Raw genomic sequence first — 26,527 nt, 5'->3', positions numbered from 1 at the left:
TTCTTGGGTGCTCTTACATTCATTTGTCCTAATTAGCCGTTGTAAGAAGGGGGCTTCTGATCATATGCAGAATGCACTGAAGTTTGATGAATATTTATATTCATAATTCCCATTGTGAAATGATCAATTGAAATATTTAATTCATAGCATGCCAGTTCATCATCTTACCTTTTAAACATTTCTTTTAAAATATTATTTATATATTTGTTTCTATGTGTATTTATGTGTGTCTGAGTATATGCATGTGAACCATGTATGTGCAGGTGCACTTGAAGGACAGAAGAAGGTGTCAGAGGCAATGGAGCTGAAGTTACAGTTGTTGGGGGCTATGTAATATGCATGTTGGTAGCCAAATTCTGGTCCTCTGCAACAGCAGCAAACATTTTTAACTGCTGAGCAAGTTCTCCTGCCCCAATAATTTATTATCTTATTAATCTATTACTTCACTCATTCTGATCTCAGTATCCTGGGGTTGGGAGTTGCAGCCACACTGCAAATGCATAGCAGGATATCAAGAGAATGTAACCACAACTAGAAGCTGAACGACCTTGCAATCAGCCAGTGGCAGAACTGGGGTGAGACCCATCTCTGCTGGGAACCAGAGCCTGTGTCCACCTGTCCTTGAGGTACTCACCAGTCTCCTGGAGTGATGTGCACCTGCCCTATTTGAGCCACCTGTCCCTTCTCTGGAATCACATAACCATTGGCAGTTTTGCCCTTTTTTGATTGACTAAAGAAAAATTGAGCTAATTAGCTGGTTTCCCACTGTGGGAAAGTACATTTTTCAATGAACTTGAAAGATAAAAATATCATTCATTCATTATTTTATTCATGCAACAACACGTATGAAGTGTGCTTTGAACTTTGACTAATGAAAATCATTTCTCCTTCCTTATTTTCTCATTAATTATCCATATATTTTGTGATAACTTCTAATGCACCTCAAACTGAGCTGTAAACAGATCAAAAGTAATTAACTGTTACCATTATCAGTTTAATCTCTTGTGGGTCCCATGGTTTAAACAACTTCCTTGCTTGCTCAGGACACTATCTACTCCAGCTAGCCTTGCAAAGCCAATCTGGATTCTTTTTCATTTCGTTTTTGGATCTGGGGATTAAGAGAAATACTATTTCCAAATGAAATGACCAGGGAACATCTTTTGGAATTGGATGTAGATCTACTTCTACATCCTGCAAGCAATTTTCTTGCTCATTTTAAAGTTTATTATTAGCACACATTAATTCTATATAATAGACTTCACGATAATATTTTCATGCATCTATACAGTGTATTTTGATCTTTTATCCCCTTGTTAACCATTTTCACCCCTCTCATTTCTGCTGAACCACGTCCCCTTCCTAATTAGTTCCCATCCACTTTCATTTTTTTTTTCATAACACCATGAGTTTCATTATGGTTGCTTACAGGGCCATGAATAAGAGGTTATTGACAGATGTGTGGACATCTTACCAGAGTCTAGACCACTAAGAAAATGTTTTCTCTTTTCCCAATAGCCATTAACTGTCTTCAGATCCTTAGGCAAGGATAGGACCTTCTGAGCCCCTCCCCAATCTGCCAATTTTTTTACCTACTTATTTATCCTTGAAAATTTATAGTAATAATTTTAAAAATATATTTTATGACTATTTGAAAGAAAGAGTGATCCCCAAATATAAGTTGCATTAAATCTTGGGAGCAATTTTTTTTAAGTATGCAGCAAGAAAGTTTGAGGTTGGAAGAATACACTGGGTCACTCCCTGCCCTCACACTGTAGAAGGGGATTTGTTAGGAAGGAGGGGATCAGTAGAAGTGAGAGAGAAACAAAAGAGAATAAAAGGGTGAACACAATCATAATATGTTATATACACATATACACAGATGGCAATGAAGCTGATTACTAAGTGTAACTAATATATGCTAATAAAAACTTAGAAAAATTCTTGTGAGTTTAGATATTGTTCTAGATCCAACTCTAGAAGAAACTTTTAAGAACATTTTGTGAGAGTTGGCAAGATGGCTCAGTGGATAAAGACATGTGCTGCTAAGAGTTCAATCCCAGGATTCACATAGTGGAAGAACAATACATCTGTTTAAAGTTACACACAGGCACACACACACACACACACACACACACACACACACACACTGTGGCATGCATATGGCTTCCCTGAGTAAATAAATAATAGAAATAAATACATGTAATGAAAAGAAATAAATACATAATGAAAACATTTTATGGTTTGATAATTATAATTATTCTTTCATAGTGAATGGAAATCTTTGATGTGGGTATTATGAATTCTTTTGAATTGAAGGAAAGTGACAATTTTTTAATCTAATTAGACCAAACTCTTTTCTTGGCCTCAGTTATATTCTACAATATCCTGCACAGAAAATATCATGGATTGTAGCAGTTTCCAGCTAGGTCATATCTAAGAATATGATTCATAGAGTAGAGCTACAGAAATGACTGATAGGCACACAGAGTTATGAATAAAATAGATGGGTTGGGAGTTTCTGTATCTGCAAAACCAACACTCAGGAGATGGGGAAAGAAATTCAGGTTCACCCTTACCTGTGCAGTGAATTGGAAGTCAGCCTGGGCTACATGAATCCCTTTCCTAAAAAAATTATATGTGTGTATACATTAAACATACACATACACACAAAAATTTCTATGTGAATATAGAACAAAATTAAAGAGCCAGTGTATGATTTGAGTTTGACTAGACCAATCAGTCATGGATTTCATCAACACACTAGTATATTGTGCCTATGAGCATGGGTAAGTTTGACCTGCTTTCTGATATAATTTACCCTTCTCCTTGATTTCTATTGATTTCTGCAAACATTATATTTGTGATACAACAGAACATACCTTAAAGATTTATTTTTAGTTGTGTTTATATGTGTCAATCTGTGTGTGGGTATGCAAGTGAGTACAGGTGTCCCTTCAGTGTGTGTGTGTGTGTGTGTGTGTGTGTGTGTGTGTGTGTGCATGTGCACACACACATGTCTGCAGGTGCGTGTGGAAATGTATGCTTACTTGTGAGATCAGACGACAGCCTCTCATATTTTATCTTAGAAACCTTGCATCACTTGTTCAAGGCAGGTCTGTTACTGGCCTAGAACTCCACCTAGCAGGACCTCCAGGTGCTGTCTTGTCTACTTTATGTCTTACCATGGCTGTGCTGAAAGTGTGTGGTGTAGGAGGTGTTGCTTTCATTGGTTGAATAAAAAAACTACCTTGGCCTTTTGATAAGGCAGCACTTAGGTAGGAGGGAAGAAAGCAGAGTGAGATGGAGAGCTGCCATGAAGCCACCAGAGACAGACATGCCAAATCTTTCCTGGTAGGCCACTATCATGTGGTAATATACAGACTAACAGAAATGTGTTAAATCAAGATGTGAGAGTTAGTCAATAAGAGGCTAGAAATAATGGGCCAGGCAGTGTTAATTAATACAATTTCTGTGTGATTATTTCAGGTATAAGCTAGTCAGGTGGCTGGAACAAGGAGCCCCACTCTCCTTACAACAAGTATGTACTACTTCCTGGGCTGACTTCAGACTGTCACATCCTCACACATACAAGGCAACCACTTTACCCACTGAGCCCTCCAACTCCTTAAAAACAGAAAATGGCCCTCTAAAAGAGGAAGAACAGGCACCAGGAGCTGTGTGATAAGCCTTCTGGGATGAATGCAGGGGAAAACTCTGCTCATTTGTTTTCTGGAGTGATTGCAGGTTTTGGGGGGAGGTTATGCTAAGTACCCCTCACAGGGAAAGATAGGTGCTGAAATACTTTTATCTTATTTTGTTTCAGTTTTGGCAAACACATCCTTTCCTGGCAGTGGAACCCACTTGTCATTTCCAAAGATAGCCTCGAGAAAAATCATGAAGTCACGAACATCCAAGTCATCCATATGCTGTTTTTGAAATTCTGTCTGTTACTCCTTACCTGCAGGGTGAAGGCAGATTCTTCTTGACTCTGTGACACAGTGGCCCTTTCGTCTCTTACCTTTCTCACTTTAGCAAGAAGCAACTTTGCTGGAGAGTCTCTGAACAGTGTGTTTATGAATCTTGTGAGTGGGAAAGGACCAGGAGGAAACAGAGATGCACGGTTTAGAGCGAACAGGATGGTGTTTCCAGGGTGGGGACACTATTTCAGCTGCTGTGTCATGAGAAGTGCATGGCCAAATTCTGTATTTTGTATGCAAAGAGGCCTTCTAACTATGCATGTACTTAACTAAGAAGAACTGGCTTAGAAGACCTTATTACATGGTGGGCTGTGCTAGGAGGATAATTCATCATGTAATGGCATTTATTTTAGAATACAGGATCTGGGGTATAGCTCAGAACTTACTGCACATGTGCAAAGTCCTTAGTTCAAGTACCATCACTGCAAAATGAAAATCAAAGCATATGAATAAAAATTCGTGGAAAGAAGCTGTGTCTTCCGAGACTCACTGATTGATTAGACCATTAGTGGTATGGGAGGGTTGGAATGGTGCAGGTCCAGAGCCCAGTTAGACCTTATCTTGGGTTAGCCATTCCTTGTGTTGAACCTAATATGTTGTTATCAATAGATAAAAACCTTTTGGAATCTATTAACTTAGCAGACCACTAGCTCCCACAAACTAAGAGTAAAGAATGTCATCAGATAGCATCTAAGCTATGTAGGAGAGATTCCCCCACATTATTATTTTGATGTGGAAGTGGTTAAGAACGAAACCCATCAACCATATATTTGAATCCTTAGTTACCAGGTAGTGAAACTATTAGAAAGAATTACAATGATTAGAAGCTGTAGACTTGATGGAGGAAGTATGTCATTGGGGTGCGCCTTGAGGTTTCAAAAACCCATAAGCCCTTGCTGTGCGTTCTCTCTCTCTGTGTCTCTTTCTCTCTCTCTTCTTTCTCTCCTCTCTCCTCTCTCTCTCTCTTTCTTCTCTCTCTCCTCTCTCTTTCTTCTCTCTCTCCTCTCTCTTTCTCCTCTCTCTCTCTCTTTCTCTCTCTCTCTTCCCCCTCTCTCTCTGAATATCACATGTATCTCTCAGCTACTCCATCAGTGCCATGTGCCCCACTATGCTTTCTGCTTTGATGAAAATGGACTAACCTCTGAAACTGTAAGCAAGCTCCAAATTAAATCCATTCTTTTATAAGAGTTGCCCTGGCAGACTCCTGGAGAGCAGACACAGCTTTGCCCTAGGTCACTAGACTTGGAGCAGGAAGAAGTTCACCCAGGAGCCTACTGCTCTGGCACCTGGTAGCATTATAATTCTTGGAAGCAGGGAACTGACAAACTCCATGGCCATGACAGACGGAGCAGACAGAAGCCCGCATGCAACACAGGTAGATATGTACTACTATGGTGTAGTATGGGAGAGAGAGAGAGAGAGAGAGAGAGAGAGAGAGAGAGAGAGAGAGAGAGAGAGAGAGAGAGAGAGAGCATGATCCATGGCCTATGGAAAGAGGCATATCTGAGGAGGTGAGGGTGAGGAGGGGAGGTGAAAGCGCTGAGGAGCTGGCTGACGTGGTGGTATGATTACCACCCAGGGCCATGGTAATGTGTGAGCCTGGGCCGCATGTGGGATTCGAGGCCCTAATGCAACCACAGTCTGTTTTGATGTCTGTGGCTCCTAATATCATGGAAGGCAAAGACTAAAGGACTGTACAGAGTTGGCCCTGCCCCCTCACAGGCCACAACACTAAGGAGATCTGGTTTTGCCCTCATAGGCTAAAGCTCTCAGGAGGGAGGTCCTATACCTCACTGGGCAGCACAATAGACTGACCCTGTTTGCAGGGGTCACAGGCAAGCTGGTCCATGGAGAACAGGCTGTGCCTGCCATGTGGTGTGGGAAAGATGCCTCTCTTCACCTGCAGCAGGTAGGGGACCTGACCCGACCCATCCCCAGCTGCAGCACTCTGGAGAATGGACCTGGCACCTCACATGGTCAGCACAGTAGAGCTGACCCTGTAGACAGTGGAGTAGGTGAGCCCGATATGAGGGTGTGAGGTGGGCACATTACCTGCTATTGCCTACTTCATTTGCAGTGTGGTGCTGGGGACTGTGGAAAGATCTCCACCCTTGCCCCTACTGCTTCCCACGGGCAAGGAAACTGACCCTCTCCTAAAGCTGCAGGATCCCTAGGAAACAGGGCAACAACAGGATGCCCAAGAGGAGTTCCAGTGAGGGCTCCACATTGATAGTGTAGAAGAAACCAGAGGTATCGCAACAGACCAATGACTCTTTGTAATGAACACTTGCAAGTAAAGATTCATGGACAAAAGATTTACTGTGTGACACTACACTGTGTCACCCTACAGCTTTTCCTTTTTCTTTTCTTTTCTCTCTTAAATTTTATTTTATTTTGGGGGAAGGGTTGCAAAGGGCAGGGGCAGATACGAAAGGATAGGGAAATGAATAAGATGGGGATGCATGATGTGAACGACTCAAAGAATAAATAAAAATGGAAGTTATCAAAAAGATTTGTCTTGGTCGTGGTGTCTCTTCATAGCCATAGAACAGTGACCAAGACACTCACCTACCTGGAATTTCCACCAGTGTGTTTCTTAAATGCCCTCATTTCTTAAAATGCCTTTCTTATGCTTGCTACTATAAACCACTTCAAACTGCTTCCATGTTGGGAAGATGCACCTTGGAGTAGCCTAGCCGAGTTTCCTGGGCCACGGTTGCTTGAGTTTGGCTCCAGTATGAACTTTTATTTCTTTCTGGGTGAGATCTGTGTTTTTGTGTTCACAAGTCTTAGAATGTACGTTAAGACCCATGTGCCACGATGGTCATTAGGAAGGTTGTACTGGTAAGGGGGAGATCATGAATATGCTTCACACTCATTATTCATAAGCAGAAAGGGTGGCCACAGCTGCTACTTAGGGTGGTGCATTCTGGTATATTTTCCTTTCATCAACGTTATATAATATTGTTAACCCTGGGCAAAGCTTGTGACTGGAAGGTTTCAGGCACTAGAGGGAACCCGCTGTAATAGTTTTGCCAGTGGGCAAGGTATCAAACTTCCCTCTGAATATTTATGTTTACACATGTAGTGGAGAAGACTCCATCACAGCATGCTGTGGCTTTTGGTTTGTATGCCCTTTCTTCACATATGTGTAGAGCTCTCTCTTCATGTAGTCGTTTCTGGTAATATTCAATCTTAGATTCACTATTCCTTAAACAATCAATACTGTATCATGACTATTTACAAAACACTTGCATTTTTATGGGGAATAATGGGTATCTAAAGATGATTTAAAGTACAGAGGAGCATGCGTGGTTCTTATGACAATGCTACAATGCTATACAAGGTTGTGTAAGGGACTTGAATCTCTATGGGGTTTGGGTTCTATGAAATGTCTAGGATCTGATCTGCTAAGGTACTCTAATGGATGATACTGACTGACTGCCAACTTGACAGGATCTAGAATCACCTAGGACACAAGCCTCTGGGAATGCCTGTGAGGGAGTTTCTAGATTGAACTAATTGAGGTAAAAAGATTAAATGTGGTTGCACCATCCCATGATCTGGGGTCTAGGCCAAATAGAAAGGAAAAGGGAATATTAAACGCCAGTATTATTTCTCTCTCTCTCTCTCTCTCTCTCTCTCTCTCTCTCTCTCTCTCTCTCTCTCTCTCTCTCTCTCTCTCTCTCTCTCTCTCTCTCCCACTGACTGTGGATGCAATGTGATGTGAGAAGCTGCCTCCTGCCGCTATGACTTCCTACCATGATAGACTGTGCCCTCAAACTGTGAGCCAAGCAAACCCTTGCTTCAGGTGCTCTTGTCCCATGTTTTTGTTATAGAAATGAGAGTTAATTAATACAGATGCTGAAGATAGATTCTTTGTAAACAGTTTATATAGTTACTTACACATGCCATTACATTCCTATCCTGTTTGTTTGTTCTTAAATATATGTTATTAACTTGTTTGTATGTTCTTAAATATGGTTTTGTGGACAGTGTCTCATTTTTATATGTTCCTTTGTGTGTGTGTGTGTGTGTGTGTGTGTGTGTGTGTTTAGATACACTCAAGTGACATTTTGCATGTATCATTAACTTTCATTGTTTTTGATTCAGCACTGTTATTTCTAGAACTCTTTGTGTGCATACATTTGCTTTATCACACATAAATGGCATTTTCTCCTCATATCCATTTAATTTTCTTTGTCCAATTCTAGTAATTTATTTATTTGTTTGCAAGCCTATGTTTCCATGGTACATGTGTGGAGATAAGAGGCATGTGTGGAGATAAGAGGACAACTTTAGGAGTTCGTTCTCTCCTTCCACCATGTAGAGCTGGAGATTGAACTCAGGCTGTCACACTTGATGGCACGTGCCTTTTCCATAAACTCATCTTGCTGGCACCGTGATGACCAATTCAAACAATGGTGCTACTTGGTTGCCCTTCTTTGCTTCTTGCTGGTGAGTGACAGAGTGCCCAGCTGGTAAAACGGGATTGCTATGATGTTCCTAATCGCCTTGCTTAGCCTTATGGGTCAGCACAAAATAGGATACTTATAAAAGCAGTCTATTTCTCAAGTCTGTCTGTCTTGCCTTGGCCAAACAATTTCAGAGGAGAGACTGCAGACCCCCATATAACAACTAGGCTGCAAAATTGCCTTTTACCCAAGTTCCTCTCTGTACACTATAAAGGATCATAACCATCTCTCCTGCCCTGCCTACCCCTCAGTTTCCCACGGCTGCCTCTTGCTGTGTGTGCTAACAAACACACTTCCAATTGTTGAAGATCAGGCTCCTGTTTCTTTTGTGCCTTTTGTTTCTCCCTCCTATTTCTGAAATCTACCAGTGGTTTGTCTGCCTGATGTGGGGTGTGCTACATCCCTCCACTGCCTTTAGAATCCAGCTTCTTTGGCTTCCAGTGGAGACTGAAGACCACTGGCTCTCCAGAAAGCTTCCAGATTTTAGTGGCAGGATGGGTCTGTTGAGGCACCTAGCCTCCTGGGCTGAGTGGTGCTTGCTTCTCAGCCTCTCCAGTGCTCAGATAACCACTGGTAAACTACCAAGGACTAACATATAAGGCAACCTCATAACTCTCCCTTTAATATGTATTTATTCTTTGCTTTCTGTTCCTCTAGTGAACCCTGACAAAAATAACCCTTGTCAGTTTTAGGTGCTAAAAAGTTCCTTATTTTGATCCCCATGCCATAGTGGTCTAACTGCCCCCAGTATAACTAATTCCAATCTTCAAAATGAAGTTGACAGGCCATAATTTACTACCCCTGGGAAGCCAAGGTATCTGCCTTTATTTTCTCTTCCTAGGCGGGGAGTTGTAACTCTCAAGTTGAAATTCTCAGTTTGTTTCTTCCCATCACTGATACTGGGTAGAGATGGTAGAGATTTGCTTGTCTTTTCCTCCAGAAAATGAGCCAGTTTACTTATTTATTTATTTTTTGTTTTACCATATTCCCAAATACACACTGATCTATTTCGCAGTTTTTCCCTCTTTTCTTTTAAAATTTTCTTTCTTTCTTTCTTTCTTTCTTTCTTTCTTTCTTTCTTTCTTTCTTTCTTTCTCTCTCTGTCTCTCTCTCTCTCTCTGTCTGTATATATATATATATATATATATATATATATATATATATATATATATATATATATATATGTATGTATGCATGTGCATGCATGCCGCAGCATAAACATGGAAGGGCTTAGCAGTCACCTTGCAGCTTGCTTGGGCAGGGTCTCTGTGGTTTGTCCTGTGTCCCCCAAGCTAGTCGGCCCTAGATCATTCTGGAGTTCTCCCCCCTCCTGCCTCCCATACTGTTGTAGGAACACTAGGGTTACAGACTTGTGTTGCTCCGAGTTCTGGGAATTCAAACTCAGGTCCTCACATTCTTTGTAGCAGGTGTTTTATTCACGAGCCCAGGCTACTCTCCTCTTTCCTACTGAACCACATTTGTCTTTCCTTGCTTTGTAGAATGTGGATATTTTAGAAGGTTTAATTTGGTATTAGGTAAAACATATTCCTTCTCTGAGCTTCTCTAAAATTTATTTTTTGGTTTGTTTTTGTTTCTGATTTTTTTTACTAAGTTTGTGTGAAATTTTATTTTTCAATATGACTTTTAAAATAAATTTGTCATGTTAATAAAGGTCAACACAGATATTTCTTAAAGGCACATACACTTTACAGATCATTTTATTTATTATTTTTTGGAGTACTTTCAGGTTTTGTCATGTTGCTTGTCATAATTTAAGACAATATTGTTCAGATACAATGTTCATGATGACTTGCTTTATAAACCATGCTCCTTTATCTGTATGTAACTCACCTCTGTAGACACATTAAACACACATACACACACACACACACACACACACACACACACACCATACATACACAAACACATACACACACACGTTGCTTCAAATGAGTTTTGTCAGATGCTAAGACTATTTTGGTTTTATCCAAGTTTCTAGAAAACCTTTTCATACAAGAAAATCAAGGAGACAGCTCAGCCGGTTTGGGTGCCGGGACCGGGAATTGAGTGCACCCAGGCGGGTGGGAGGTCCTCTGTATCAATAGCCTGCCTACAGCAAGGTAGGCCCTTTGAGCTGCTTGGCCAGCAAGGAGACTTGTCTGTCTACCAGAAGATCCATCATTCATTGGGGTGAGTGAGTGCCTGAACCGCAGCAGCCGCCCGGAGAGGGACCACGGACATTCCCCACCCCCCACCCCCACACTTCCTGGTCTTCCTGCAGGGGTTATTCTCCCCAGATACTGCCTCTCTCTTCCTGTCCCTTTTCAGCTTGCACCCAGAACGCCCCCCCCCTTCATCCTCCTGTCTTTGGGGCCACAAAATCCCACAGCTCAGCCTGTTTGGGCGCCAGGACGGGGAATTGAGTGCACCCAGGCGGTGGGAGGCCCTCTATGTCAATAACCTGCCTGCAGCAAGGTAAGACTTTTACCTGTGAGCTGCCTGGCCAGCAAGGAGAATTGAACTCCTAAAAGAAGACCCATAGGGGATTATTCAGAGGAAGAAATGGGCAGGCGCCAATGCAAGAATTCCTCCAACAATTTGAAAAACAACCTGAAAGCACCAGAACCCAGCAAACTTACAACAGGAGGACTTGAGCACACTAATCAAGAAGAAGTGGAAAAAATTGACTTTATGAAAGTAATAGAGTCCCTTAAACAGGAGATGAAAAACTCTCTTAAAGAAATGGACAAGAAGAATAACAAAAAGTTTGAAGAATTGAGTAAATTCATAAACGATATCCTAGGAAACCAAGAAAAAACAATCAAACAGATAATGGAAACAGTGCAAGACTTGAAAACTGAAATGGAGGCAAGGAAGAAAACACAAACCGAGGGCCAGCTGGATATGGAAAATCTATATAAACGAACAGAGACTACAGAAACAAGCATAACAACAGAATACAAGAGACAGAAGAAAGAATCTCAGATTCTGAAGATACCATAGAGAAAATAAATACACTGATCAAAGAAAACAGCAAATCCAACAAATTCTCATCACAAAACATTCGGGAAATCTGGGACACAATAAAAAGACCAAACCTAAGAATAATAGGCGTAGAAGAAGGAGAAGAATTACAGCTCAATGGTCCAGAAAATATATTTAATAAAATTATAGAAGAAAACTTCCCAAACCTAAAGAAAGATATTCTTATTAAGTTCAAGAAGCTTACAGAACACCAAATAGACTGGATCAAAAAAAAAATCCCCTCGCCATATTATAATCAAAACACAAAATATACAGAATAAAGAAAGAATATTAAGAGCTGCAAAGGAAAAAGGTCAAGTAACTTATAAAGGTAAACCTATCAGACTAACACCTGACTTCTCTATGGAAACCATGAAAGCCGGAAGGTCCTGGATAGATGTTTTGCAAAAACTAAGAGACCATGGATGCAAGACCAGATTACTATATCCAGCCAAGCTTTCGTTCACTATAAATGGAGAAAACAAAATATTCCAAGATAAAAACAAATTTAAACAATATGTAGCCACAAATCCAGCCTTAAAGAAAGTAATAGACGAAAAATCACAAACAAAGGAGTCCAGCATAGCCCAAAATAACTCAGACACATAGTGACCCTTCACCAGCACATCTCAAAGAAAGGAAACACACAATCTCTACTACCAAAAAAAATGACAACCAGAGTTAACAACCACTGGTCATTAATATAACTTAATATCAATGGACTCAATTCACCTATAAAAAGGCATAGGCTAAGAGATTGGATACGAAAACAGGATCCAACATTCTGCTGTTTACAAGAAACACACCTCAACCACAAAGACAGACACCTACTCAGAGTAAAGGGTTAGGAAAAGGTTTATCAAGCAAATGGACCTAAGAAACAAGCCAGTGTGGCCATACTAATTTCTAACAAAGTTGACTTCAAACTAAAATCAATCAGAAGAGATGGAAAGGGACATTTTATACTCATTACAGGAAAAATCCATCAGAATGAAGATTCAATCCTGAATATCTATGCCCCTAACATAAAAGCACCCACTTATGTAAAAGAAACATTACTAGAACTCAAGGCAGCCATCAAACCACACACACTGATAGTGGAAGACTTCAACACTCCTCTCTCACCAATGGACAGGTCAATCCGACAGAAACCTAACAGAGAACTAAGAGACTTAATGGAGGTAATGAACCAAATGGACCTAACAGACATCTATAGAGCATTCCACCCAAATAGGAAAGAATATACCTTCTTCTCTGCGGCTCATGGAACCCTTTCGAAAATTGACCACATACTCGGTAACAAAGCAAACTTCCACAGTTACAAAAACATATTAGTAACCACCTGCATCTTATCGGATCACCATGGATTAAATTTAGAATTCAACAATAGTGCTATCCCCAGAAAGCCTACAAACTCATGGAAACTGAACAGTCAACTACTGAACCACACCTGGGTCAAGGAAGAAATAAAGAAAGAAATTAAAGTCTTCCTTGAATTTAATGAAAATTAAGACACAACATACTCAAACCTATGGGGCACTATGAAAGCAGTGCTAAGAGGAAAGTTCATAGCTAAGTGCCCACTTAAAAAAAAAAAACAGAGAAAGCACACATTGGAGACTTAACAGCACACCTGAAAGCTCTAGAAAAGAAAGAAGCAGACTCACCTAGAAGGAGTAGAAGACTGGAAGTAATCAAACTGAGGGCAGAAATCAACAGAATAGAAACACAGAAAACAATCCAAAGAATCAGTGAAACAAAAAGCTGGTTCTTGGAGAAAATCAACAAGATTAACAAACACCTAGCCAAAATAATCAAACGGCAGAGAGAGAACAAACAAATTAATAAGATTAGAAATGAAAAGGGGGACATAACCACAGACACAGAGGAAATTCAGAAAATCATTAGATCTTACTACAAAAGCCTGTATGCCACAAAATTGGAAAATGTAAGAGAAATGGACACTTTTTAAGATAAGTACCATATACCAAGGTTAAACCAGGACCAGGTGAACAATCTAAATGTTCCTGTTAGTCACGAAGAATTAGAAACTGTTATCAGAAACCTCCCTATCAAAAAAAGCCCAGGACCAGATGGTTTCAATGCAGAATTCTACCAGAACTTCAAAGAAGACCTAATCCCTATACTCCTTAATGTATTTCATAATATAGAAACAGAAGAGTCATTGCCAAATTTCTTTATTGAAGCTACAATTACCCTGATACCTAAACCACACAAAGACTCAACCAAGAAAGAGAATTACAGGCCAATCTCACTCATGAACATCGACACAAAAATACTCAATAAAATACTGGCAAACCGAATCCAAGAACACATTAGAAAAATTATCCACTACGATCAAGTAGGCTTCATCCCAGAGATGCAGGGCTAGTTCAGCATATGAAAATCTATCAATGTAATCCATCATATAAATAAACTGAAGCAAAAAAAAAATAACCATATGATCATCTCATTAGATGCTGAAAAAGCATTTGACAAAATTCAACACCCCTTTATGATAAAGGCCTTGGAAAGATTAGGAATACAAGGGTCATTCCTAAGTATAATAAAGGCTATTTACAGCAAGCCGACAGCCAACATCAAATTAAACGGAGAGAAACTCAAGGCCATCCCACTAAATTCAGGAACACGACAAGGCTGTCCACTCTCTCCTTATCTCCTCAATATAGTGCTTGAAGTCCTAGCAATTGCAATAAGACAACATAAGGAGATCAAGGGGATTCGAATTGGAAAGGAAGAAGTTAAACTTTGTTATTTGCAGATGATATGATAGTGTACATAAGCGATCCCAAAAACACCACCAAAGAACTCCTACAGCTGATAAACTCCTTTAGTAACATGGCCGGATACAAGATCAACTCCAAAAAATCAGTTGCCCTCCTATATACAAAGGATAAGGAAGCAGAGAAGGAAATCAGAGAAGTATCACCTTTCACGATAGCCACAAATAACATAAAATTTCTTGGGGTAACTCTAACCAAGGAAGTGAAAGACCTATTTGACAAGAACTTTAAGTCTTTGAAGAAAGAAATTGAAGAGGATACCAGAAAATGGAAAGATCTCCCTTGCTCTTGGATTGGGAGGATCAACATAGTAAAAATGGCAATTCTACCAAAGGCAATCTATAGATTCAATTCAATCCCTTTAAAGGTCCCATCAAAATACTTCACAGATCTTGAGATGACAATAATCAACTTTATATGGAAGAACAAGAAACCCAGGATAGCCAAAACAATCTTATACAATAAAGGAACTTCTGGAGGCATTACCATCCCTGACTTCAAATTCTATTACAGAGATACAGTATTGAAAACAGCTTGGTACTGGCATAAAAACAGAGAAGTCGACCAATGTAATCGAATAGAAGACCTGGATCTTAACCCACAAACCTATGAACACCTGATTTTCGATAAAGGAACTAAAAGTACACAATGGAAGAAAGAAAGCATCTTCAACAAATGGTGCTGGCATAACTGGATGTCAACCTGTAGAAGAATGAAAGTAGATCCGTATCTATCACCATGCACACAACTCAAGTCCAAATGGATTAAAGACCTCAATATCAATCTGAACACACTGAACCTGTTAGAGGAGAAAGTGGGAAGTACTCTACAACATTTGGGCACAGGAGACCGCTTCCTATGTATAACCCCAGCAGCACAGACATTAAGGGCAACATTGAATAAATGGGACCTCCTGAAGCTGAGCAGCTTCTGTAAAGCAAAGGACACTGTCACTAAGACAAAAAGGCAGCCTGCTGACTGGGAAAAAATCTTTACCAACTCCGCAACAAAGGTCTGATCTCCAAAATATATAAGGAACTCAAGAGACTAGCCTTTAAAATGCCAATTAACCCAATTAAAAAATGGGGCACTGAACTGAACAGAGAATTCTCAACCGAAGAAGTTCAAATGGCCAAAAGACACTTAAGGTCATGTTCAACCTCCTTAGCAATCAGGGAAATGCTAATCAAAACACCTTTGAGATACCATCTTACACCTGTCAGATTGGCTAAAATCAAAAACACCAATGACAGCCTTTGCTGGAGAAGTTGTGGGGTAAGGGGTACACTCATCCATTGCTGGTGGGAATGCACACTTGTGCAACCACTGTGGAAATCAGTGTGGCGGTTTCTCAGGAAATTCGGGATCAACCTACCCCAGGACCCAGCAATCCCACTTTTGGGAATGTACCCAAGAGATGCCTAATCATATTACAAATGCATTTGTTCACCTATGTTTATAGCAGCATTATTTGTGATAGCCAGAACCTGGAAACAACCTAGTTGCCCTTCAGTGGAAGAATGGATGATGAAAGTGTGGTATATATACATATTAGAGTACTACTCGGCGGTAAAATCAATGACATCTTGAATTTTGCATGCAAATGGATGGAAATAGAAAACACCATCCTGAGTGAGGTAACCCAGGCCCAAAAATATGAACATGGTATGTACTCACTCATAATTGGTTTTTAGCCATAAATAAAGGACATCAAGCCTATAATTCGTGATCCTAGAGAAGCTAAATAAGAAGGTGAATCCAAAGAAACAACATATAGTTATCCTCCTGGATATTGGAAGTAGACAAGATTGCCGGGCAAAAATTGGGAACTTGGGGGTGGGGTGGGATGAGGGGATGGTGGGATGGGGAGAGAAAAGTGTGAAGTGGAGGATAGGGAGAGCTTGGGGTAACAGGATGGTTGGGATATAGGAAGGGTGGATATGGGAACAAGGAATTATATATCTTAATTAAGGGAGCCATTCTAGGGTTGGCAGAGATTTGACTCTAGAGGGGTTCCTAGGTGTCCAGGAAGATGCCCCCAGCTAGTTCCTTGGGCAGCTGAAGAGAGGGAGCCAGAAATGTCCACATCCTATTGCCATATTCATGAATGTCTTGCATATCACCATAGAACCTCCACCTGGCTATGGATGGAGAAAATGACAGAGCCCCACATTGGAGCACCGGACTGAGCCCCCAAGGTCCTGATGAGGAGCAAAAGGAGGGAGATCATGAGCAAGGAAGTCAGGACCGTGAGGAGTGCGTTCACCCTTGGAGATGGTGGGACAGAACTAACGGGAGATCACCATGTCCAGTTGGAATGGGACTGATGGAACAGGAGACAAACCAGACTCTCTGAATGTGGCTGATGGTGGAGGAGGACTGAGAAACCAAGGACAATGGCAATGGGCTTGGACTCTATGGCATGGATGGGCTCACTCTGAGCCTTGTCAGTTTGGGTTGCTCACCTTCCTGGACTTAAGGGGAGTTGGGAGGACCTTGGACTTAACATAGTGAAGGGAACCTTGATGGCTCTTTGGCCTGGAGAGGGAGGGAATGGGGGTATGGGTGGAAGGGAGGGGAGGGAATGAGGAGGAGGAGGGGAGGAGATGAAAATTTTTAATAAAAAAAATGAGGAAAAAAAAGAAAATCAAGGAGTCTTCATGTACAAAGGTGTTCATATATTTGAATATTCACAGATTTCTGTTTATAAATAATGTGTATCTTTATTAAAATAATTCCTAGACAATTTGCTTGTCTCTTCTATTGTGAATTACATCTTATTTCCTAGTTGATTGAAAGTAGTTACTTTCATATTTTATTGTCCATTGGAAAACAACACCCTCTCCCCCAAGAGTTCTAATATTGATTTATCTGTGTAGATAATCGCGTTGCTGCAAGATGACTATTTTGTTTTTTTCTTGTCCTGTTGTGACATATTTTTTCAAAAACTTTCTGTAACTGCCATGATTATGCTTTAGACCCCTCTGGAACATTACCTAGATAATGGGTGCCCGTGTTTGTTTTGATATGAATGGAAATTCAGCTGAAGCTGGATATAAGTATCATCTTCCTTGTGGGATTTTTGTTAGGTGACTTTTTACAGTTGAAGAATGCCAAATGCACTCCAGGTTCGCTCTGAACTTCTAATGTATTTGAACTCCATCCGATGCTCTCGCTATGTCTATTGAATTAATGAGGTCATTTGCCTTGACAGGTTTTTAGTGAAGAGCCACTGCTACCTTCTCCAGCAAATGCCACTGGATCTTTTAATTTTAGCACCATTTTTGTAGTATTATTTTAAACTAGTTTTGAATTTAATTAGCTGATAATTATTATAACTTTCATGAATTTTGGCTCCATCTACAAATTTGTAATGGAATTATAATTAGTTTCAAGTTTTTAAATGCATAGTTGTGCCCTACACTAATTTAAATATGAAACTATCATGTTATAGATAAAAATTGTTATCATGCTTTTTAATTTTTGTTATTTTTGTCTTGGTCTGGATCCAACCTCTTCTCTCCCTCCTTCTCCTCCAAACTTTGGGATCTTTCTGATACCATTAATTATTAATTCCTTCAGCAACCTGGAACTTCCGACCACATCTATGGCTTGCTGTCTTTTTTATTTTATTTTATTTTAGTTTAGTTTTTCGAGACAGGGTTTCTCTGTAGCTTTTTAGAGCCTGTCCTGGAACTAGCTCTTGTAGACCAGGCTGGCCTCGAACTCACAGAGATCCGCCTGCCTCTGCCTCCCGAGTGCTGGGATTAAAGGCGTGCACCACCACCACCCGGCAGTTGGCTCGCTGTCTTTGTAAGTGGTTGCTGTCTTTTCTTCATCCAGTTCTTTCCATTCAGGTGTGTGTCAGAAATAAAGCAGTAACTGGGGATGGGTAAAACTAGGAACGGGTTGAGATGTCAAGGTCTGAGGTCTGGAAAAAAATGGACTAGAGTGGCCCGGTCAAGCTGATTGTACATACCAGTCCCTGCCTGTTGGCTTCAAGAGGTTTCCATCCACTACCACATGCATGCGAACTCTTGGTGGAGAATAAATGCTGCTAACTGTTTTCACTGGAGAACTTCACTGTTCACAACTTTATAAAATTTATGAAAACCATTAGCAATATTATGGTAAAAGGTTTTAAATTATTATGATATTTATTTTGTATGTGTGTGTGTGTGTGTGTGTGTGTGTGTAGGATGTCAGGGTGTGAGTGCATGCTATGACATGCATGCCAAGGCCAGAGAACACTTTATACTACTATGTCAGTACTGAGGCTAGAACTCAGGTTGTCAGGCTTGGAAACAGACTTCTTTACCTGTTAAGCCATATTGCTGTCCCAGTAAAGGCATTTTTAGTGAAAATACTTTGAAGTATTTCCTCTCGATACATTCTCATATTTTTAAAAGCTATAAAACTCAGAAAATTAAATGGTTCTTTATAATTTTGTGACATTTTAATAAGAATTGAACTTGTTGACAAATTTTTAAGAGTTTCATATCAGACCATATAAATATATATGGGTTGAAAATTGTGTGTGTGTGTGTGTGTGTGTGTGTGTGTGTGTACAGACTGAGGATGGAGGTTGGTTGTTCAAGAATTTGCCTAATATTTACCAGGACTACACTCTAAACTGAGTACATAAGTGTACCCATAATAAGAGCACCTGGGAGGCTGTAGTTTGATGAGAAATGTCCCTCATAGGCACTGGGATTTGAACATTTGGTCTACAGCTGGTGGTGCGGTTTGAGGAAATTTAGAGCATGTTGCCTTGATGGAAGGAGTACATCACAGAGGGCTTGCACTGGGGTAAAGCCTCAAGCCATTCCCAGGGATAGCTCTCTGATATCAGTGTGGGAGTGTTCCTCTCCTTGCTCCTGCCTCATGCATGATGCCACTGTCCTGCTATTATGGGCTCATAAGCCTCTGGAACCATAAACCAAAATAAACTGTTTCTTCTATAAGTTGTCTGGGATATGGTGTTTTATCACTGCAATAGTAATGTAACTAATATAGCAGCTATGGCAGGAGTACCAGATGTACAAAATTTTGCTCTCTCTTTACTGAGTTCATGAGACCCTGTTACTAAACAAGACAACAGCTCACAATCTTTGTGGAAGGACATTCCTTCACAGATAATGTACAGAGTTTTCTTCTTGTGCACATAATCAATTCCCAATGTCTGATCATTTTTTCTGTTAAATGCTTGTTTATTGATGCCAACACTGGACATGTTTAACACTGCATAGTGCATTCCAGACAGTTTAATGGACTCTTATCTGAGTAGTCTGTCCTAATTAAAATTGTGCTGGCTTTTTATCAGATTTGGTGTTGGTCCTATCACAAAGGCATTTGTAGTGGTTATAAATGAAGTCTTCATGTATTAAAAATTCAGTTTATATATCATTCTTTTTTGTGTGATTTCCTTTAGGGTTTTAGTAACAGTTTGGGCATCCTGAAGAGAAAGATTGGTCAGTGATTAGTGAGTGGCCTCAGGCAAGCTGCTATGAAATCTCAGGATTGGTTCCTTCACAGATCAAGGTGGGGTAGGCTTACCTTGCAGGGCCTTTGCAGTGATTGAGATATAACCACAAAGTGCCTAGTGTCACGATTGGCATAGAGTAGGGAATCAATGTGTGGCTGTTGTTATTATCACTCCATTACTCTTTCGTAGATGGAAATACATCTGCTACAGTTTGAGTGTACTGGAATAAATAATGACATTTTAGCACTCAGACTTAGCTCCCTTAGCCAAGATTTGAGTGCTTTACTATGAGGAGTATTCAATCACAAACTCAACCATATAGTAAAAGGGGAGAGCAAATTATAGAAATCGATTTGGTAATTGATAAAGACCTACTTAGCTCCAAATGCAATCTTTAGCATTCTTTTCTAGCCTCAGCTCTTCCTTCTAGACCCCAGGCATTCTTTTAGTGATTGAGGAGATTTACCCACAGAGTCTCTTGGACCCTTATCTGTGCAAGATTCACATATTTACAAAACAGTACCAAATGTCTAAGGTTCCAAATGAGGTGAAGCTAGCTTAGAACAGAAGAGTAAACTTAAAACATTCTCATTGGTGGAGGAGACAGCTAAATTCATAAATCTCTTGCAAGGCAAGTCTGAAGATCTGTTTTTGAGTCCCCAGAATCTGTGTAAAGATGATTGTGATAGTTTGCCTCTGTAACCCTGGGATCCTACCATGAGAAGGGAACCCGGAACAGGAGTCTATCAGCAGCATGAAGGATCATCATGTTGTATGCATCAGAAAATAACAAGAGAGTCTGCCTCAAAAAAGATATAAGGCAAGGACCAATATCTAAGGGTCTTTTGTGAACTCCACATGTGCTATGTGGGGGTGTGTGTTACTGCACTCACACGAGAGTGTGCACATGCCATACCTACACATAAAGACAAAGACTAGCATCATCAAGTAATAAGTACCATTTAACACACACCCGAATGTACACACACACATATACACACACTAATAATAACAACATTCTCAAGTAATTGTTTCCATTTATATGGCATATTTTCCTATCTTTTAGAGCTTACCTTCCAATATTATGTTGCTTTTTAATATCCTTAGATAACAGGCCAAGACATTTAAGGGTACTTTTCAGGAAGTGAAGTATAGAATAATGAAACAATTTACTCATGATGTGATTATAATTATAGGTAAAATTGGAACAAAAATCTATATCTCTTTTCTGCAGTGATTGCTTCTTGCTTCTTGATTATTTAAGGAACAATGGGTGCTTACTCGCTATCAATGATTCTTTTTCTAGGATATGTCTATTCAGACATTTGCTCATTTAAAAAATTAGGTTGTCTTCTCATGTAGATGTATATTCCAGCTGTTTACAGGCTAAATCAACATTGCATCCCCAGAATTAATATTATTTACTCTAATTTGCATGAAGAGTTAGACTGAAGTTGCTAATATTTTATTAAAATTTTTGCATATGTAGTCATATAGATACTACTCTATAGAACTTTTAAAATATATTTTTTGTTGTTTTGTAGTTTGAAGATATTTGATTAACATTGGCTATATTAGTCAGGGTTCTCTAAAGGAGCAGAGCTTATAACTTATACATATATACATAGACACACATACATACCTATGGTGTTTATTACAATGGCTCACAGGCTGTAGTTTGAATAGTCCAACAATGCCTGTCTCCTGATGGAAAGTTCAAGAGCAGAGTAGTTTTTTAATCCACGAGGCTGGATGTCTCAGTAGTCCTCATCTGGCGCTGGAGTCCTGGGCATTTCTGCAGAGCTGCTGGTCTTCAGTTGATAGTGGAATCCTGAAGAAGTAGGTTTTAGTACCAGTGGAGGAGTTTGCAATGGCAGGACAGGTGAACTTGTCAGTGAGAGGGAAAGCAAGCTAGCAGAAAGCAAAAGCTTCCTTTCTTTCATCCACTTTTCTGCGGACTGTAATCAGAAGGTATTGGCCATATTTAGGGTGGATCTTCCCCAAGATGATCCAATATAGAAAACCCTTCACACCCTCACAGGTGTGCTCAGGTGCTTGGGTTTAGCTGATTGCAGATGTAGTGTAATTGACAGTCGAGATTAGCCATCACATCGACTTTAAGCAATGACATTGATCTTGGCTTTTTTTTGCTTGAGACAGGGTTTTATTTGTAGTTCTGTTGACATAACTCCTTATGAAGTACAGACTGGTTTTGAACCCATAGCTATGCACTTAATGCAGAGACCCCATTGTTTGGATTAGCAGTATGAGCCATCACATCTGCTTTACAGAATAATTTTAACATTGAAAGCATGCCTTTCTTTCAAAATTTCTGAAAAGTTCTGTACAGAATTCATGTGTGATTTCTTCCTCTTATGTAACTAGTAAGCTACTCTCACCTGGATTTTCTCTTTGTGAATGTTTTAAACTATGAATTACAGAGCCTCTGTAAATAGAGATGGAATTGAACGAATTATTTATTTCTTCTCCAAGGAGGCTGGCAATTTGTGTCTCTGAATGCATTTTCTCACTTAAGCTGTTGAATCTATTAGCATAAGTCCTTCATATTTTCTCACCTTATCATCTTACTAAGATCTTCAGAGTCAGAGCTAAAGTCATCTTTCCTTTTCTTAGATCAGTAATTCATGACTCATATCTTTTCCATGATTATTATGACTAGATAAACATGTATAGTCATACATGTTCTATAGTGAACATAAAAAGTGTTGTCTCATTGATTTTGATATTATTTTCATATGTTTACATGATTTTTCTCTGTTCTAATCTTTGTAATTTAATTTTTTATAGTTTAAGATTTTTTCTTTTTTTCTTTTTATTTATTATTATTATTATTATTATTACAAATTTTCATCTCCTCCCCTCCTCCCATTTCCCTTCCCTCCCCGCATTTCCCCTTCCCCTCCCTCTCCAGTCCAAAGAGAAGTCAGGGTTCCCTGCCCTGTGGGAAGTCCAAGGTCCTCCCACCTCCATCCAGGTCTAGGAAGGTGAGCATCCAAACAGACTAGGTTCCCACAAAGCCAGTACGTGGAGTAGAATCAAAACCCAGTGCCATTGTCCTTGGCTTCTCAGTCAGCCCTCCATGTAAGCCACATTCAGAGAGTCTGGTTTGATCACATGCTCCATCAGACCCAGCCTTGCTGGCCTTGGTGAGTTCCCATTAGATAGGCCCCACCGTCACAGTGGGTGGGCACACCCCTCGTGGCCCTGACTTCCTTGCTCATGTTCTCTCTCCTTCTGCTCCTCATTGGGACCTTAGTAGCTTAGTCCAGTGCTCCAGTGTGGGTCTCTGTCTCTATTTCCATCCATCACCAGATGAAGGTTCTATGGTGGTATACAAGATATTCATCAGAGTGGCTATGGTATAGGGCCAGTTCAGGTGCCCTATCCACATATGTTTAAGGAGCAAGCTGGGGCCATCTCCTTGGACACCTGGGAACCCCTCTAGAGTCCAGTCTCTTGCCAACCCTCAAATGGCTCCCTTAATTAAGATATATACTTCCCTGCTCCCATATCCACTCCTCCTCCATCCCAACTGTCCCATTCCCTCAAGTTCTCCCCATCCTCCCCTTCTCACTTCTCTCTCCACATCTCTCCTTACACCCATTTCACCCCCATGCCCAAGCTTTCCAATTTTGCCTGGAAATCTTGTCTATTTCCAATGTCAGGAGGATAACTACATGTTTTTTTGGGAGTTCACCTTCCTATTTAGCTTCTCTAGAATCATGAATTATAGACTCAATGTCCTTCATTTATGGCTAGAATCCACTAATGAGTGAGTACATACCATATTCATCTTTTTGGGTCTGGGTTACCTTACTCAGGATAGTGTTCTCTATTTCTATCCATTAGCATGCAAAATTCAAGATGTCATTTTTTTTACCACTGAGTAGTACTCTAATGCATATATATTCCACACTTTCTTTATCCGTTCTTCCATTGAGGGGCATCTAGGTTGTCTCCAGGATCTGGCTATTACAAATAATGCTGCTATGAACATAGTTGAACAAATTCTTTTGTAGTATGATAGGGCATCTCTTGGGTATATTCCCAGGAGTGGTATTGCTGGATCCTGGGGTAGGTTGATCCCGAATTTCCTGAGAAACCGCCACACTGATTTCCAAAGTGGTTGCACAAGTTTGCATTCCCACCATCAATGGATTAGTGTTCACCTTACTCCACATCCTCTCCAGTAAAGGCTGGTGTTTTTGATTTTAGCCATTCTGATTTGTTTTTATGTATTTTAATGTTTTTCATGCATGGATATATGTGAACCATGTTTGTGCCTGCTGTACTTGAAGGTCAGAAGAGGGAACTGGATTCCCTGGAACTGAAGTTATAGAAGGTTGTAATTCAATATGTGGGTGCCAGGAATCAATCCTGGATCTTCTGAATGAACAACAAATGTTCTTAATGACTGAGTCATCTATCCAGTCCCAGAAGTTTTTTTCTCTCTCTCTCTCTCTCTCTCTCTCTCTCTCTCTCTCTCTCTCTCTCTCTCTCTCTCGTGTGTGTGTGGAGGGAGAAGCAGTTGTTGATTGCCATCCACTATCTCTACCTTATCTTTTTGAGTAAGGATCTCTCACTGAACCAGCTTCTCATCATCTTGGCCAGACTGGCTGGTTAGTGGAATTTTGGGATTGGTCTATTTCTATTCCCTATTCTTGGGATTACAAAAGTAAGCAAACACATCCAACTTGTTCATGTGGATGATGGTGACCCAAATTTAGGCTGTCAGGGTTTTGTATTCAGCACTTACTGAGTGTACATCATTCTAGCTCCAGTTGTTAGGTTTCAATTGCGCATCCTTTTCCAGATTTATAAGGTCAACTGACTGGGAGCACTTCTTCTTTTTGAACATGGGCCCTGTGATATGCTTCCCTTGTTGTTTTGTTGTAGCCATACCCTACACATATTGCTACTCTGTTTTAATTTTTATTTATTTATTTATTTATTTATTTATTTGGTTTTTCTGGACATGTGTAGCCCTAGCTGTTCTAGAACTCACTTTGTAGATGAGGCTGGCCTCAAACTAATAGAGATTCACCTGCCTCTGCCTCCCAAGTGCCAGGATTAAAGAATGAACCACTACGACCTGCTCTGTCTTCATTTTTAATCATTTTAAAAGTAATTTATAATTCCCTTTTATTTCTAGCTGGAACCATGGGATAGTTACTAGTGAGTTCTTTTATTTCCAAATTTCTGAATATGTGATGGGTTTTCAGTTATGTTGTTTATTTCTAACTTACGCTCGTTTGGCTTATGAACATGTTTTGCTTGAGGTAAATTGTGTAAATGTGTTGATATATTAGCTCTAAATTCAACATATATTCCATAGCCCTGACACTCAAGACTTGGGGAGCATCATGGAAAAGATGGTAGAAAGGTTGTGAAAGTCAGAGGCTGCGGTAGATGTCCCAAACTGTGTTTTCGAGACTTGACAGAGTTCCTATAAGCACAAACTCAAAGCAACTGTGGCTGTCTGCATAAGATCAAGCCACATTCCATCATGGATGGAGGAGGAGTCACAAGATCCCACCTCAAGTAGAGGAGCTAGCTATGAGCTGTTTAAAGACTGCTGGGGGAGGGAATCCAGTTTTCTTCAGGGTGTGGGACCTGCACTTGGTGGGTAATTAAAATGTAAAATAAGGAGAGCATGAATTTGGAGCAGGAATGAGATGGGGGCAATGTTGGGGAATCTAGAGACAGGGAATATGAGCAAATTATATCATATACATTTATAAGTTCTTCAAAAAGTAAATAAGACATTTTAAATAGTGCTGAAGTATGCTTCGTGATGTATCTGATGATTCTGTAGCTGTATATTTTCTTGCATGGATTGTACTTTCTACTGTGACTGGGAAGAGCACTGTACAAGTATACCTTAGGTCAATTTGTTGAATTTGGATAAGTGAAATTATTGAGTAGTTTGTTCCTTATTTTCTATCTACTTTTTTGAGTGAGAGTCACTAAAGTCAATAAAAGCTGTGAAATATTCTCCTTTCGGTACCACTGCTTCTGCTGTAAGCATCCATTATTCTCTTTTAGAGGCAAGGACTTTGAGAAACTGATGACAATGTTTTTTAGTGTAATCAATATCTTGTTCTAAAATCAAATTTGCATGATTTTATAGACATTTCATTTTTCTTAAAATTAGTTTCAGCATGCCATGCATTTTATCTACATCATCATCATCATCATCATCATCATCATGGTGTTATGAATCAAGCATCTTATGACGTCCAGTGTGTCCTGTAACTTACTACATAGCTAAGGATGGCCTTGAGCTTCTGACCCTCCTGCCTCCACACCCCAAGTTCTGGAAATAGAGGTGTGTGCCACCCCATCCAGTTTAAGTGGTTCTTGAGATGAAGTCCAAGGCTTCCTATATGCTAGGGTAGCACCTGAGCCAACAAGCTGCATCCCAGCCTTTATCCTTTAGCTTTTAAAAGAGATCCCAAATAACAACATTTAAAATGTGTCCATATAGCTGCCCAGCCAGAGTTCTATAATCTTTTGTGTAGATCCAGGTTTCCATTTAGCCTTGTCGCTTGTGTTTGAAGGACTTTTTTGTCCTAGCACACATTTGGTGCCAATCATTTATCTTTTGTATTAATTGTGCTTACATTTTTAGAATTGTTTTCTCTGTGTATAAAAAAGAAAACTCTTACCCTAATCTCTTGTAGTTTGATTAATAAAAACCCAGAGAGAGATGTTGGGGTTCAACTTGAAGGTCAGAAAAGC

This window comes from Arvicola amphibius, chromosome 12 (genome assembly GCF_903992535.2).
Source record: "Arvicola amphibius chromosome 12, mArvAmp1.2, whole genome shotgun sequence".
NCBI lineage: Eukaryota > Metazoa > Chordata > Mammalia > Rodentia > Cricetidae > Arvicola > Arvicola amphibius.
The sequence above is the reverse complement of the archived record's forward strand: the minus strand, read 5'-3'. Positions refer to the sequence as shown.